The sequence below is a fragment of the Mesoplodon densirostris genome, chromosome 9 (genome assembly GCF_025265405.1).
Source record: "Mesoplodon densirostris isolate mMesDen1 chromosome 9, mMesDen1 primary haplotype, whole genome shotgun sequence".
Classification (NCBI taxonomy): domain Eukaryota; kingdom Metazoa; phylum Chordata; class Mammalia; order Artiodactyla; family Ziphiidae; genus Mesoplodon; species Mesoplodon densirostris.
Window position 1 is genome coordinate 68,576,230 of NC_082669.1, and position 15,355 is coordinate 68,591,584.

A 15,355-nucleotide genomic window follows, 5' to 3' on the forward strand; every position below is an offset into this window, starting at 1 on the left:
TGGCTATCAATTTCCCTGTTTCACAGACTTTGATACAATATGATACCTTTAATTTTCATGCAGAGAGCTTTCTTAAAAATTCAGCAATGGGGCTTCCCTGGTGGCGCAGTGGTTGAGAGTCCACCTGCCGATGCAGGGGACGCGGGTTCGTGCCCCGGTCCGGGAGGATCCCACATGCCGCGGAGCGGTTAGGCCCGTGAGCCATGGCCTGAGCCTGCGCATCCGGAGCCTGTGCTCCGCAACGGGAGAGGCCACAACAGTGAGAGGCCCGCGTACCGCAAAAAAAAAAAAAAATTCGGCAGTGTACACATTATTTTTCCAAATTAACTGTATCTCTGAAGGGAACTGATTTTCCCAAGACCATTCTAGTAGGAACTGGGTTAAGATAGGGTCCTATTCTCCTAATTTCTAATGCAGATTTCAATCCATCATGTACTGCAACTTCCCAATAAATGATCTACATAAATAATACATATATAACTAATAGGCAACTAAAATATGGCTAGTTGAGGATTTCTTTGTGGGTGCAATTGAATGTCTATTTGTATTAAAAAATCACTTTTATTAAAATGAAAACTGTTAAAATACGGACTCCATTTTCCAAGTGTAGTTCTGCACATGATACTTCAGTTAAAGTATGCTTTGCCAGTTAGCCTTTGTCCAAGACAAAAGTTCTGCTCTTCCTAGGGCTGAGTGGGTTGTGGATGCCACAGGAGGAAAAGGTGGCTGTGGTGTTATCTCAGGCCTCAAGAGACTCCTGGGCTTCCGAGAGTAAGGGTCTCAGAACCTGGTGGTGAAGAGGTGAGAGAAGCCTAAAAGACAAGAGTTTCTCCCAGGATAGGTTTCAGGCCAGCTTATAGGGCTATTAGGATTCTACCCACTAATACTAGGAGATCTGCAGAGGAACCTCACTAGCTGTCATAGAGGGAGAGGGAAGATTTGATGAGGCCCTTTCCACTCATTCCTCTTGAAGACAACCTCAGCACTCTCCTTTTATATATTAGGGTTCCTGTTTGTTTGAAGTTAAATATAAGTAGAAATGCACATGGTCTTTTCCATCATTTCAAACTCTGCTAATGCAGCTTTTCAAAATGAAGACTATTTGTTGGCATGCATGACTCAGGATGGAATAATTTTTAGGGAGTGCTTTAGCATTGTGTCTTTCACAAGAATGCATGCTGAATGTGACTGTGAAATTTAATTTTTTAAAATGAGGCCAAAAATGTGCTTATTTACCTTTCTAAAATGAAATTGTCTGATCTTTCAACTAAAATACTTTATAGATACTGAAATTCCATGGAGGATAATACTGACTGTTAGCACTTACAGTTTGGTCCTCTTTATGGGTTTGGGAGTATGTGTGTATATTTATGTTCTCTTTGCTCTGAACTTTCCAATAGAAGTTCCTGTGAATTGAACCTCTCCACCTGGAATATCAAGTTCCACTGTCCTCATTGCCAGTGATGGTTTGCAATGCAAATCATCAGGTTGGTAACACACAGTACCATAACCATGGTAACCAAATGAAGACAAGTTTGCTTTACTTCCTCAGCGAAGTGCTTTCCAGTCTTGCATTCAGACCTGATGCTACTGCCAACAGATCAGAGGGCATTAAAGGGACAGCAAGAGGATTCATAGAAATAAAAACACAACTGGAACCATTGTAACCATTCTCCACGCATTCCTCTGAGTCCAGGACTTCTTACTAATAACTTCTGCTATTTCTAACCAGTACTTTCTTGCTGCTTTCTTTCCTTAAAAGGGAGGGTAAAGGGATTCACTACATATCTTTATCCCCGACTTGACCACGGATCTTTGCAAGCAGACTGTCCTGGCTTTCTATGACTAACTTTTAAATAGGCACAAATAAAAACCTAGGTCACAGTTCTGTCACAAAGCCTTTTTAATGTTAGCAGCTGTGATGCTTAAGGAGACAGGAAAGCATCCAAGACCACTACAAACACTTTTTGATAACAACTACAGCAAACTAACTACAAGGGCCACTTCTCTGCTGAGATTCCTTTCTTCTGGTAGAGTAACTTTTATCATTTGTTTGTTGTGAGGGAGGGGATATTAGTTCTCTGTTCTCATTTTCTCTCAGTTGGAATGAAAGGGCAGCTGTGGCATGTTCTGAAACTTTTTTTATACCTGCAGCTGTGTGACGGAGTGATTCCTAGGAAGAGAGACTATTAGCAATAAGGTAAGAAATCTAATTGTCATGGGTTCTGGCCTGGATGATTTCAGCATCCCTGTGACTGCCTGGGTGGCTGCCATTAACACAGAAAGGTCTAAAACACAGGGGATGGGAAAGCTCTAGGCTCAAAATGGTTAGCTTATTTCTTCTATGTTGTGAATATTATTTCAAGCAATGTTTCTAAGATGCAGAAATTGTATTTCCTTCCTTTTGTATCTATTGTTTGTATCTTGGATCATTTGTGTCACTTTTCCCTTACTATCTGAAGGAAGTCTAATTCGTTAAGATGAAGTAAAAGAGTTACACTCTTTGGCTTTTAACTAATCAGTTAATTCACTAAATATGAAAACTGAGCTTGATGTGCTCAGGCCATGTGGGCTTTCTGGTACAGGTGGAAACTGCTGTAGAAGTGAAAGCTTCTTTTGCAAGAGTAGAGAAAGCTGATTCAAAGATAGGCTTGCCAGATAAATACAAGGTACCCAGTTACATTTGAATTTTAAATAGACAGCAAAATTTTTTGGTATGAATAGGTCCCAAATAATGTATGACCCATACTTATGCTAAACTATTTACTTTTTACCTGAAATTTAAATTTAACAGAACACCCTGTATTTTTTAGTTGACAAGCCAGGCAATTTGATTCAGGGATGAAAATTGAAGAATTGTAAGGAAAAAAAAAAGAGTATGCATTTTTCTCACTATAAATCTTTCACTATAAAGTGCCATCAAAAGATCACCTAATTATCAGTCTTATTATAATATGTTAGGAAATGATTTAACAGTGGGACTCAAACCTTAAAAGGAGGAAGCAATAGTCAAAAGTAATCATAATGAGTCAGCTATTCTCACGCTAATGAAATTCTATCTGAAACTCTAATATGGTAACTCATTCTCTTTTTAGTTTTTTTTTTTTTTTTTTTTTTTTTTTTTTATTTGTATGGTTACATTTATTTTACAAATTTAATCAGTTATACATATACATATGTTCCCATATCCCCTCCCTTTTGCGTCTCCCTCCCACCCTCCCTATCCCACCCCTCCAGGCGGTCACAAAGAACCGAGCTGATCTCCCTGTGCTATGCGGCTGCTTCCCACTAGCTATCTACCTTACATTTGGTAGTGTATATATGTCCATGCCGCTCTTTCACTTTGTCACAGCTTACCCTTCCCCCTCCCCATATCCTCAAGTCCATGCTCTAGTAGGTCTGTGTCTTTATTCCTGTCTTACCCCTATGTTCTTGATGACATTTTTTTCTTAAATTCCATATATATGTGTCAGCATACAGTATTTGTCTTTCTCTTTCTGACTTACTTCACTCTGTATGACAGACTCTAGGTCCATCCACTTCATTACAAATAGCTCAATTTCATTTCTTTTTATGGCTGAGTAATATTCCATTGTATATATGTGCCACATCTTCTTTATCCATTCATCCGATGATGGACACTTATGTTGTTTCCATCTCCGGGCTATTGTAAATAGGGCTGCTATGAACATTTTGGTACATGTCTCTTTTTGAATTATGGTTTTCTCAGGGTATATGCCCAGTAGTGGGATTGCTGGGTCATATGGTAGTTCTATTTGTAGTTTTTTAAGGAACCTCCATACCGTTCTCCATAGTGGCTGTACCAATTCACATTCCCACCAGCAGTGCAAGAGTGTTCCCTTTTTTCCACACCCTCTCCAGCATTTATTGTTTCTAGATTTTTTGATGATGGCCATTCTGACTGGTGTGAGATGATATCTCATTGTAGTTTTGATTTGCATTTCTCTAATGAGTAAAGATGTTGAGCATCCTTTCATGTGTTTGTTGGCTGTCTGTATATCTTCTGTGGAGAAATGTCTATTTAGGTCTTCTGCCCATTTTTGGATTGGGTTGTTTGTTTTTTTGCTATTGAGCTGCATGAGCTGCTTATAAATTTTGGAGATTAATCCTTTGTCAGTTGCTTCATTTGCAAATATTTTCTCCCATTCTGAGGGTTGTCTTTTGGTCTTGTTTATGGTTTCCTTTGCTGTGCAAAAGCTTTGAAGTTTCATTAGGTCCCATGTGTTTATTTTTGTCTTTATTTCCATTTCTCTAGGAGGTGGGTCAAAAAGGATCTTGCTGTGATTTATGTCATAGAGTGTTCTGCCTATGTTTTCCTCTAGGAGTTTGATAGTGTCTGGCCTTACATTTAGGTCTTTAATCCATTTTGAGCTTATTTTTGTGTATGGTGTTAGGGAGTGATCTAATCTCATACTTTTACATGTCCCTGTCCAGTTTTCCCAGCACCACTTATTGAAGAGACTGTCCTTTCTCCACTGTACATTCTTGCCTCCTTTATCAAAGATAAGGTGACCATATGTCCGTGGGTTTATCTCTGGGCTTTCTATCCTGTTCCATTGATCTATCTTTCTGTTTTTGTGCCAGTACCATACTGTCTTGATTACTGTAGCTTTGTAGTATAGTCTGAAGTCAGGGAGCCTGATTCCTCCAGCTCCATTTTTCGTTCTCAAGATTGCTTTGGCTATTCGGGGTCTTTTGTGTTTCCATATAAATTGTGAAATTTTTTGTTCTAGTTCTGTGAAAAATGCCATTGGTAGTTTGATAGGGATTGCATTGAATCTGTAGATTGCTTTGGGTAGTAGAGTCATTTTCACAATGTTGATTCTTCCAATCCAAGAACATGGTACATCTCTCCATCTATTTGTATCATCTTTAATTTCTTTCATCAGTGTCTTATAATTTTCTGCATACAGGTCTTTTGTCTCCTTAGGTAGGTTTATTCCTAGATATTTTATTCTTTTTGTTGCAATGGTAAATGGGAGTGTTTCCTTGATTTCACTTTCAGATTTTTCATCATTAGTATATAGGAATGCCAGAGATTTCTGTGCATTAATTTTGTATCCTGCAACTTTACCAAATTCATTGATTAGCTCTAGTAGTTTTCTGGTAGCATCTTTAGGATTCTCTATGTATAGTATCATGTCATCTGCAAACAGTGACAGCTTTACTTCTTCTTTTCCCATTTGGATTCCTTTTATTTCCTTTTCTTCTCTGATTGCTGTGGCTAAAACTTCCAAAACTATGTTGAATAAGAGTGGTGAGAGTGGGCAACCTTGTCTTGTTCCTGATCTTAGTGGAAATGGTTTCAGTTTTTCACCATTGAGGACGATGCTGGCTGTGGGTTTGTCATATATGGCCTTTATTATGTTGAGGAAAGTTCCCTCTATGCCTACTTTCTGCAGGGTTTTTATCATAAATGGGTGTTGAATTTTGTCAAAAGCTTTCTCTGCATCTATTGAGATGATCATATGGTTTTTCTCCTTCAACTTGTTAATATGGTGTATCACATTGATTGATTTGCGTATATTGAAGAATCCTTGCATTCCTGGAATAAACCCCACTTGATCATGGTGTATGATCCTTTTAATGTGCTGTTGGATTCTGTTTGCTAGTATTTTGTTGAGGATTTTTGCATCTATGTTCATCAGTGATATTGGCCTGTAGTTTTCTTTCTTTGTGACATCCTTGTCTGGTTTTGGTATCAAGGTGATGGTGGCCTCGTAGAATGAGTTTGGGAGTGTTCCTCCCTCTGCTATATTTTGGAAGAGTTTGAGAAGGATAGGTGTTAGCTCTTCTCTAAATGCTTGATAGAATTCGCCTGTGAAGCCATCTGGTCCTGGGCTTTTGTTTGTTGGAAGATTTTTAATCACAGTTTCAATTTCAGTGCTTGTGATTGGTCTATTCATATTTTCTATTTCTTCCTGATTCAGTCTTGGCAGGTTGTGCATTTCTAAGAATTTGTCCATTTCTTCCAGGTTGTCCATTTTATTGGCATAGAGTTGCTTATAGTAATCTCTCATGATCTTTTGTATTTCTGCAGTGTCAGTTGTTACTTCTCCTTTTTCATTTCTAATTCTATTGATTTGAGTCTTCTCCCTTTTTTTCTTGATGAGTCTGGCTAATGGTTTATCAATTTTGTTTATCTTCTCAAAGAACCAGCTTTTAGTTTTATTGATCTTTGCTATCGTTTCCTTCATTTCTTTTTCATTTATTTCTGATCTGATTTTTATGATTTCTTTCCTTCTGCTAACTTTGGGATGTTTTTGTTCTTCTTTCTCTAATTGCTTTAGGTGCAAGGTTAGGTTGTTTATTCGAGATATTTCCTGTTTCTTAAGGTGGGATTGTATTGCCATAAACTTCCCTCTTAGAACTGCTTTTGCTGCATCCCATAGGTTTTGGGTCGTCGTGTCTCCATTGTCATTTGTTTCTAGGTATTTTTTAATTTCCTCTTTGATTTCTTCAGTGATCACTTCGTTATTAAGTAGTGTATTGTTTAGCCTCCATGTGTTTGTATGTTTTACAGCTCTTTTCCTGTAATTGATATCTAGTCTCATAGCATTGTGGTCGGAAAAGATACTTGATACAATTTCAATTTTCTTAAATTTACCAAGGCTTGATTTGTGACCCAAGATATGATCTATCCTGGAGAATGTTCCATGAGCACTTGAGAAAAATGTGTATTCTGTTGTTTTTGGATGGAATGTCCTATAAATATCAATTAAGTCCATCTTGTTTAATGTATCATTTAAAGCTTGTGTTTCCTTATTTATTTTCATTTTGGATGACCTGTCCATTGGTGAAAGTGGGGTGTTAAAGTCCCCTACTATGATTGTGTTACTGTCGATTTCTCCTTTTATGGCTGTTAGTATTTGCCTTATGTATTGAGGTGCTCCTATGTTTGGTGCATAAATATTTACAATTGTTATATCTTCTTCTTGGATTGATCCCTTGATCATTATGTAGTGTCCTTCTTTGTCTCTTCTAGTAGTCTTTATTTTAAAGTCTATTTTGTCTGATATGAGAATTGCTACTCCAGCTTTCTTTTGGTTTCCATTTGCATGGAATATCTTTTTCCATCCCCTTACTTTCAGTCTGTATGTATCTCTAGGTCTGAAGTGGGTCTCTTGTAGACAGCATATATATGGGTCTTGTTTTTGTATCCATTCAGCCAGTCTGTGTCTTTTGGTGGGAGCATTTAGTCCATTTACATTTAAGGTAATTATTGATATGTATGTTCCTATTCCCATTTTCTTAATTGTTTTGGGTTCGTTATTGTAGTTCTTTTCCTTCTGTTGTGTTTCTTGCCTAGAGAAGTTCCTTTAGCATTTGTTGTAAAGCTGGTTTGGTGGTGCTGAACTCTCTCAGCTTTTGCTTGTCTGTAAAGGTTTTAATTTCTCCATCAAATCTGAATGAGATCCTTGCTGGGTAGAGTAATCTTGGTTGCAGGTTTTTCTCCTTCATCACTTTAAGTATGTCCTGCCAGTCCCTTCTGGCTTGTAGAGTTTCTGCTGAGAGATCAGCTGTTATCCTGATGGGGATTCCCTTGTGTGTTATTTGTTGTTTTTGCCTTGCTGCTTTTAATATGATTTCTTTGTGTTTAATTTTTGACAGTTTGATTAATATGTGTCTTGGTGTATTTCTCCTTGGATTTATTCTGTATGGGACTCTCTGTGCCTCCTGGACTTGATTAACTATTTCCTTTCCCATATTAGGGAAGTTTTCAACTATAATCTCTTCAAATATTTTCTCAGTCCCTTTCTTTTTCTCTTCTTCTTCTGGAACCCCTATAATTCGAATGTTGGTGCGTTTAATGTTGTCCCAGAGGTCTCTGAGACTGTCCTCTGTTCTTTTCATTCTTTTTTCTTTATGTTGCTGTGCAGCAGTTATTTCCACTATTTTATCTTCCACCTCACTTATCCGTTCTTCTGCCTCAGTTATTCTGCTATTGATCCCATCTAGAGTATTTTTTATTTCATTTATTGTGTTTTTAATCGATGCTTGATTCGTCTTTAGTTCTTCTAGGTCCTTGTTAACTGTTTCTTGCATTTTGTCTATTCTATTTCCAAGATTTTGGATCATCTTTACCATCATTATTCTGAATTCTTTTTCAGATAGACTGCCTATTACCTCTTCATTTGTTAGGTCTGGTGGGTTTTTATCTTGCTCCTTCTCCTGCTGTGTGTTTTTCTGTCTTCTCATTTTGCTTATGTTACTGTGTTTGGGGTCTCCTCTTTGCAGGCTGCAGGTTCGTAGTTCCCGTTGTTTTTGGTGTCTGTCCCCAGTGGCTAAGGTTGGTTTAGTGGGTTGTGTAGGCTTCTTGGTGGAGGGGACTACTGCCTGTGTTCTGGTGGATGAGGCTGGATCTTGTCTTTCTGGTGGGCAGGTCCACGTCTGGTGGTGTGTTTTGGGGTGTTTGCGGACTTTTTATGATTTGAGGCAGCCTCTCTGCTAATGGGTGGCGTTGTGTTCCTGTCTTGCTAGTTGTTTGGCATAGGGTGTCCAGCACTGTAGCTTGCTGGTCGTTGAGTGAAGCTGGGTGCTGGTGTTGAGATGGAGATCTCTGGAAGATTTTCGCCGTTTGATATTATGTGGAGCTGGGAGGTCTCTTGTGGACCAGTGTTCTGAAGTTCGCTCTCCCACCTCAGAGGCACAGCACTGACTCCTGGCTCCTCAATTTGGGATGATTTGTTGTCTATTCATGTATTCCACAGATGCAGGGTACATGAAGTTGATTGTGGAGCTTTAATCCGCTGCTTCTGAGGCTGCTGGGAGAGGTTTCCCTTTCTCTTCTTTGTTCTCACAGCTCCTGGGTCTCAGCTTTGGATTTGGCCCCGCCTCTGCGTGTAGGTCGCCGGAGGGCGTCTGTTCTTCGCTCAGACAGGACAGGGTTAAAGGAGCAGCCTCTTCGGGGACTCTGGCTCACTCAGGCCGGGCGGGAGGGAGGGGCACGGAGTGCGGGGCGAGCCCGCAGCGGCAGAGGTCGGCGTGACGTTGCACCAGCCCGAGGCGCGCCGTGCGTTCTCCCAGGGAAGCCGCCCCTGGGTCCCGGGACCCCGGCAGTGGCAGGCTGCACAGGCTCCCGGAAGGGCGGTGTGGACAGCGTCCTGCGCTCGCACACAGGCCTCTCGGCGGCGGCAGCAGCAGCCCCAGCGTCCCACGCCCGTCTCTGGGCTCCGCGCCCTCAGCCGCGACCCGCGCCCGTCTCTGGAGCTCCTCCACGCGGCGCTCTCAATCCCCTCTCCCCGCGCACCAGGAAACCAAGAGGGAAGAAAAAGTCTCCTGCCTCTTCGGCAGCTCCAGAGCTCCCCCGGACTCCCTCCCGGCCAGCTGTGGCACACCAGCCCCCCTCAGGCTGAGTTCTCGCCGCCAGTCCCAGTCCTCTCCCTGCGCTCCGACCGAAGCCCGAGCCTCAGCTCCAGCGCCGCTCGCCCCGGCGGGGGAGCAGACAAGCCTCTCGGGCTGGTGAGTGCCGCTCGGCACCGCTCCTCTGTGCGGGAATCTCTCCGCTTTGCCCTACCCAGGTATGTGGGGAGTTTCTTGCCTTTTGGGAGGTCTGGGGTCTTCTGCGAGCGTTCAGTAGGTGTTCTGTAGGAGTTGTTGCACGTGTAGCTGTATTTCTGGTGTATCTGTGGGGAGGAAGGTGATCTCCGCGTCTTACTCTTCCGCCATCTTACCCGGAAGTCCCTCTTTTTAGTTTTCCTTTTCTTAAATAATAAGACATTACATTTACATTTTTTAGTCATTCATAGATTTTCTATTTTTGAATTGCCTGATCATTACACTGCTTCTACTTCCATGTATCTTTTTCTTTTTGACTTGTAATTGCATGTCATATATTAAGGATATGAAAACTTTTAATGTCACATATACTGCAAATATTTTTACATTTTTTAAAACATTTTGACATGTTTACTATTTTTGCCACAGTAAATTTAAAAATTTTATCTGGTTAAATCCATCATGATTTCCCTTCATTGCCTTTGGTGTCATTTCTCTCCAGGCTTTTACCACCCCAAGATTAGAAAAAATATGCACAATATTTTTTTCTAGGACTATTTGTATTTCATTTTTTCACATTAAATCATTAACACTATTGAAATTTATTTTGATGAATTTTTAGGGCTCTTTTTCTTTTGTTTTCTTTTTTGTTTTTTAATTAATATTTAATTTAGAAATAATTGTAGATTCACATACTGTTGGTTGTAAGAAATAGTACAAAGTCTTCCTGCCTTAATGCAGGAATCTTTTTAACAATGCATACATAACTTATTTTTGCATATGCAGATTTTATCTGGGAAGAGTTTGTCTTCCCAACACAGTCAGTGGGTACGAAGCTGTAATATCATGACAGTTTCTTAAGATCATTTATAATGAATAAGATCTATTCCCTTTGCTACATTCCCTGAGATTTTATGGTTATGATCACAGTGGGAAAGGAACAATGATGACATCTCTGATACCAAAGGAGTAAAGAATACTGCTAGAATTTGCCTCTGTAAGAAGTCTAGGAGGAAAGCGTGTTTAGGCACAGGAGTTGGCTTAAATCTTGATCTCTTCTCTTCACTATCAGCTATTTCTTTGTGAATACTTTCTCATTTATATAATTAAGATCTTTACCATCGTGTTAGTTTCCTATTGAACTGAAATATGCAGTTTTTATTGTGTAACAGTATACTTTTAAACTTGAGATGTATGCACCTGAAGATCTTAAAGCAAATTGCTGGACCAGTCATTTGCGAAGGTTATTAGGAAAGGTAGATGGAAGGAAAGTGTGATAGAGCCCAACTATATGGCTGATTCACCTTGTTGTACAACAGAAACTAACACAGTATTGTGAAGCAATTATACTCCAATAAAGATCTATTAAAAAGACTTTTATAATAAATAAAATATTTTTTTAAAAAGAGAGAGAAATAAACATCTGCATTGGTCAGCTTTCTCCAGAGAAATGAAACAGAACATAGATACATAGATATGTAGATAGATACAGACATAGATATATGCAGAGAAAGAAATATCTCTACCTACCTATCTATGTGTCTGTCTGTCTATCGAGAGATTTATTATAAGGAATTGCCTCACACAATAACGGAACTTGAGAAGTTCCATGATATGTCATCTGCCAGCTGGAGACCCCAGGAAAGCTGGTGGTGAGGTTCCCATCTGAGTCCAAAACTTGATAACCAGGAGCGTCAATAGTATAAATCCGACTTCCCAAGCAGGAGGAGACTCATGTCCCAACTCAATCAATCAGGCAGAGAAAAAGAATTTTCCCTTCACCCTTTTTCTTCTATTCAGGCCCTCAGCAGATTGAATGATACTCATCCACAGTGGGGAGAACAATCTGCATTACTCAATCTACTGAGTCAAATGCTAATCTCTTCTGGAAACACCCTCACAGACACACCCAGAAATAATAATCAGCCAGCTCTTTGGGCACCCTGCGTCCCAGTGAAGTGAACACATAAAATTAATCATCACACCGTCAGATAAGATGACACAAGGTTTCAGTAAGTTAACACTGAAGAACATCTGTTTAATTGTTGCAAAGTCACCGGTTAATAGCCCTTTGGTAAAATTTATGCTATCATTGCTTACATGTGTTTTGAACCCCTTGTCTAGAATGCTTGCCTACCCATTATCCCATCTTCAGGAGCCAGAATGAATACTTTCGCTTCCAAGAAGCCTTTTCGTATGCCCCTAAAAGAACGTTTTCCTCTTTTAATTTTTGAAAACAGCTGTATTGTACTTCTTTTAAAATGCATATTCTGCTTCACAATATGTAGTTAATAAATTCTACTTCTTATACTGTAAGCTTCTCAAAGTTTCTTTGTACACAGTAGACAGTAAAATATTGAACTGAATTGAATTAGTAGATATCATTATTGAATTTATTTAACTTATAGTTCATTTATACCATGTGCTTTTATGAGCAACTACAGGTGTACAGTACCTTGCCTAAAATGATGAAGATTACAAAGATGAGTAACTCACAATTCCCACAATTTTGAGCAAAGACAGAGTCCAGGGTCAGAAGTAATTATACATTCATTAAGCAGTTATTACTAATCACCTGTTATTATCCATGTCCCAGACTAAGTGTCATGGATACAAAAATGAGTAAGTCATGGTCCTTGTCCCCAACAAGTCCATTTAGATGAGTGAGAAAGGCAGAAGTGTAAAAAAAAACTACTTAACTTGAGTGTGAAGAGTGCTACAATAAGGGGTCACACAGCTTGCTGTGAGTTCCAGAAGCAGGCTGGGGTGGGAGTGGAGAGTGATAAGGAGAAAAAGTTCTACAGAATAAGTTCTGTTTGAACTCAATGAGATAGTATCCAGTAAGGAGAAGGGGCAGCACTATCGAAGGATCTGTACCCAGTGGGATCAGAGAGGAGGGCACATTTGGGAACAAGTAGTTCTGTGTATCCAGAATATGATGTACATGAAGGAACCTAGGCTGCAATGATGTTGAAATGGGAGACCAGAAGTAGTGCATAGATGCCCCCACATCCTTTCATCCTCCCTCCCTAGCATGAAGCAAAGCAAATGTTTGGAAGACAAGAGTAGAAATGATGACAAAGGAGGGGATCATTGAGAAATTAAAATCTCTTTAAAGCTGGAAAGGGACTGGAACAGAGCTAGCAGCAGATGGATCATTCGATCCAACTTTACCAGCCTCAGAGTCATTTCAAGTTTCCAGGAAGCTGTATATAAGGTTCTTGAAATAATAATCTTTTGCTTATTTTCCCCAGCAAAAGAGGAAAACTCCAAGTCCAAGAGAACTGACTTTGGGTTCCAACTTGGGCACAACTGCCTTGTCTTTAGATCCAGCTTGCTCCTAAATGGCAGGAGTGAACACCCTTCACATATTTCCTGGTGGGAGGAAACCACCCACAGAACAAGTCATCACAGACTGCTTGTTCCTCCCAGCAGAGTGATGACAGAACACTCTATTCCCCAGGCTCTGCCTCTACTTCACTGAATCATTTGGGAACATTTACAAGTATCTGTGGGACTTTGATACTTGGATAGGTAGGAAGAGCAGAAGGGCATTCCTGGCTTGGGTTTGTTGCTTGAGTTTTTGAGTGGTCTTCCAAACTTGTGAGTAATAGGAACAATGTTTTATTCTCACTTTATAGTTTTGATGAATATAGCTTTAAAATGATTTTTAAATATGAGCTCCATTGGTCAAATATTAAACAGTCTGTGTGGAGGCTAGAAATTGAATAATCAATTTATGGTATTATCTCATCTCATCCAATTCTCTCATATCACGCAAGAAGAAATTACATCCCAAGACAACTTGAAACTACATGCCCAATGTCATATACCAATTAACTATTTGTTTATTAATTTCCCTGGTGATGAATTAATATCTTTCATCTGCTTGTTAGCTGTTGGAAGGCTCATAAGAGAAGAGTAGAAAAAGGTATCTACTCAGATAGTTTTGGTCAAAATGGCAGAAGTGGGCATCAAGTGATGACAGAAAATTCTGCTTCAAAATGGTTATGTTATATATATATATGCATGTGTGTGTGTATATATGAATATATATAAAAAATCTTATCACTTTTAAAATTCAGATCCACAGTGCACTATTCCCTGATTCTGTATACATGTTCCTGGCAAGTTGCACCTTCTGATAAGTTGTTTAACTGCTAAATACCAAACCATTCTTAATGATTTCATAACCAGATTTTCTTTGATATTCTCAATCCCTTGTTGGCATTCATTCATTCAATCAACAAACATACATTATCTTTTCCACATAATTATGATATGAGAGCTAAGATCTCTGTCCTGAAGAACAAAGATGGTTAAGCAGAGTTGTTAAACAGACATTAAGCAGACTTATAAAACAATGTAAAAATACTTTAATAGTGATTTACACTGAACTGTGGAATTAGAGAGTAGCAGTTAAAGCCGCACTCATGTAGGGAGAGCATGTAGATAGGATAAGAGAGGGCTGAGGACTGTGGTATAGACCATTCAAAATTTAGAGGTTGGAAAGGAGAAAACCAGCAAAAGAGCTTAAAAAAAAAAAGCTTTGAGTGAGATAGGAGGAAACCTGGGAAATTGTGGTATTAAAAAACAAATGAAAAGATTGTTTCCATTAAGAGGAAGGGGTCAACTATATCAAATGCTGCTGAAAATTCTAAAATGATAAGAACTGATAGTTGACCATTATTATGCTGATTTGAGTGGGTTATAAAGAGAATGGGAGGTGTGGATGGGAATCTTTGCTATGATCCACGTGAAGCTACAAGTTCTGCTTCACGTCAGGTTGATACCAGTGAAGGTGGTTGGTCTGAGATATATTGCAAGGGCTCCTTTGTCTGTCTGTCTGCCTCTCTCTCTCAACTTAATGGCTTGATGTGCGATGTGAAAGGAACAGAGGAATCAAGGAAGACTCGCAAGTTCTTGGCCTGAGCAACTACTTGAATAGTGGTACTATTTATTGAGACGGACACTGTAATAGATGCAGGTACGTGGGAGGGTCATGTAGAAGTCAAGGAAAGAACGAAGAATTCAGTGTGGTACATATTAAGTTAAAGCTGTCTATAAGTATCTAAGTGGAGATGTCACGTAACTGGGAATACCCCATTCTGAGTCTCGGGGACCTTATTCTGAAGCTATGGGCCAGATTTGGAAACGTGAATTTGGGAATCACCGTCGGTTGAGTAGCAAAGTAGAGTAGGAGTTGGAGACAGATTGAAAGGGTCAGTGGAGGATTATTTTAAGATGGGAAACATTATACCATGTTGTAAACTGAAGGGAATGACCCGGTAATTGTGCCCAGGCAAAGATGTGAGCAGAATAGTGGTGACAGGGGATGCTTGAAATTGGGATTTAAAAGGATGTTCATTTACAATGTTGAAGTATGAGAATCAAGTAGAGTGAAGGATTGTTGAGAGTGAGCAGATTTTTATTTAATTGGAGTATAGTTGATTTACAATATTGTTAGTTTCAGGTGTACTGCAAAGTGATTGTTATACATGCATATATATAATATATATATATATATATGTATTTTTTTTCAGATTCTTTTCCCTTATAGGTTATTACAAAATAGTGAGTATAGTTCCCTATGCTATACAGTAGGTCCTTGTTGGTTATCTATTCTATATATAGTAGTGTATCTGTTTAATCCCAAACTCCTAATTTATCTCTCCCCTCCTTTCCCCTTTGGTAACCATAAGTTTGTTTTCTGTGTCTCTGGGTCTATTTCTGTTTTGCATATAAGTTTACTTCTATCTTTTTTTTTTGGGGGGGGTCCACATATAAGTGATATCATATGATATTTGTCTTTGTCTGGCTTACTTCACTTAGTATG

General features: G+C 39.3%; 1 protein-coding gene across 1 annotated transcript in view; it reads left to right on the forward strand.

The window, feature by feature from the left end:
- The first annotated feature begins 1,853 nt into the window (after positions 1–1,853).
- Positions 1,854–15,355, forward strand: part of ITPRID1 (ITPR interacting domain containing 1) — a 94,095-nt gene continuing 80,593 nt past the window's right edge. The window contains 2 exon segments of the mRNA XM_060108298.1: positions 1,854–2,030; positions 2,155–2,200. The gene's annotated coding sequence lies outside the window, so the exon portion shown is untranslated.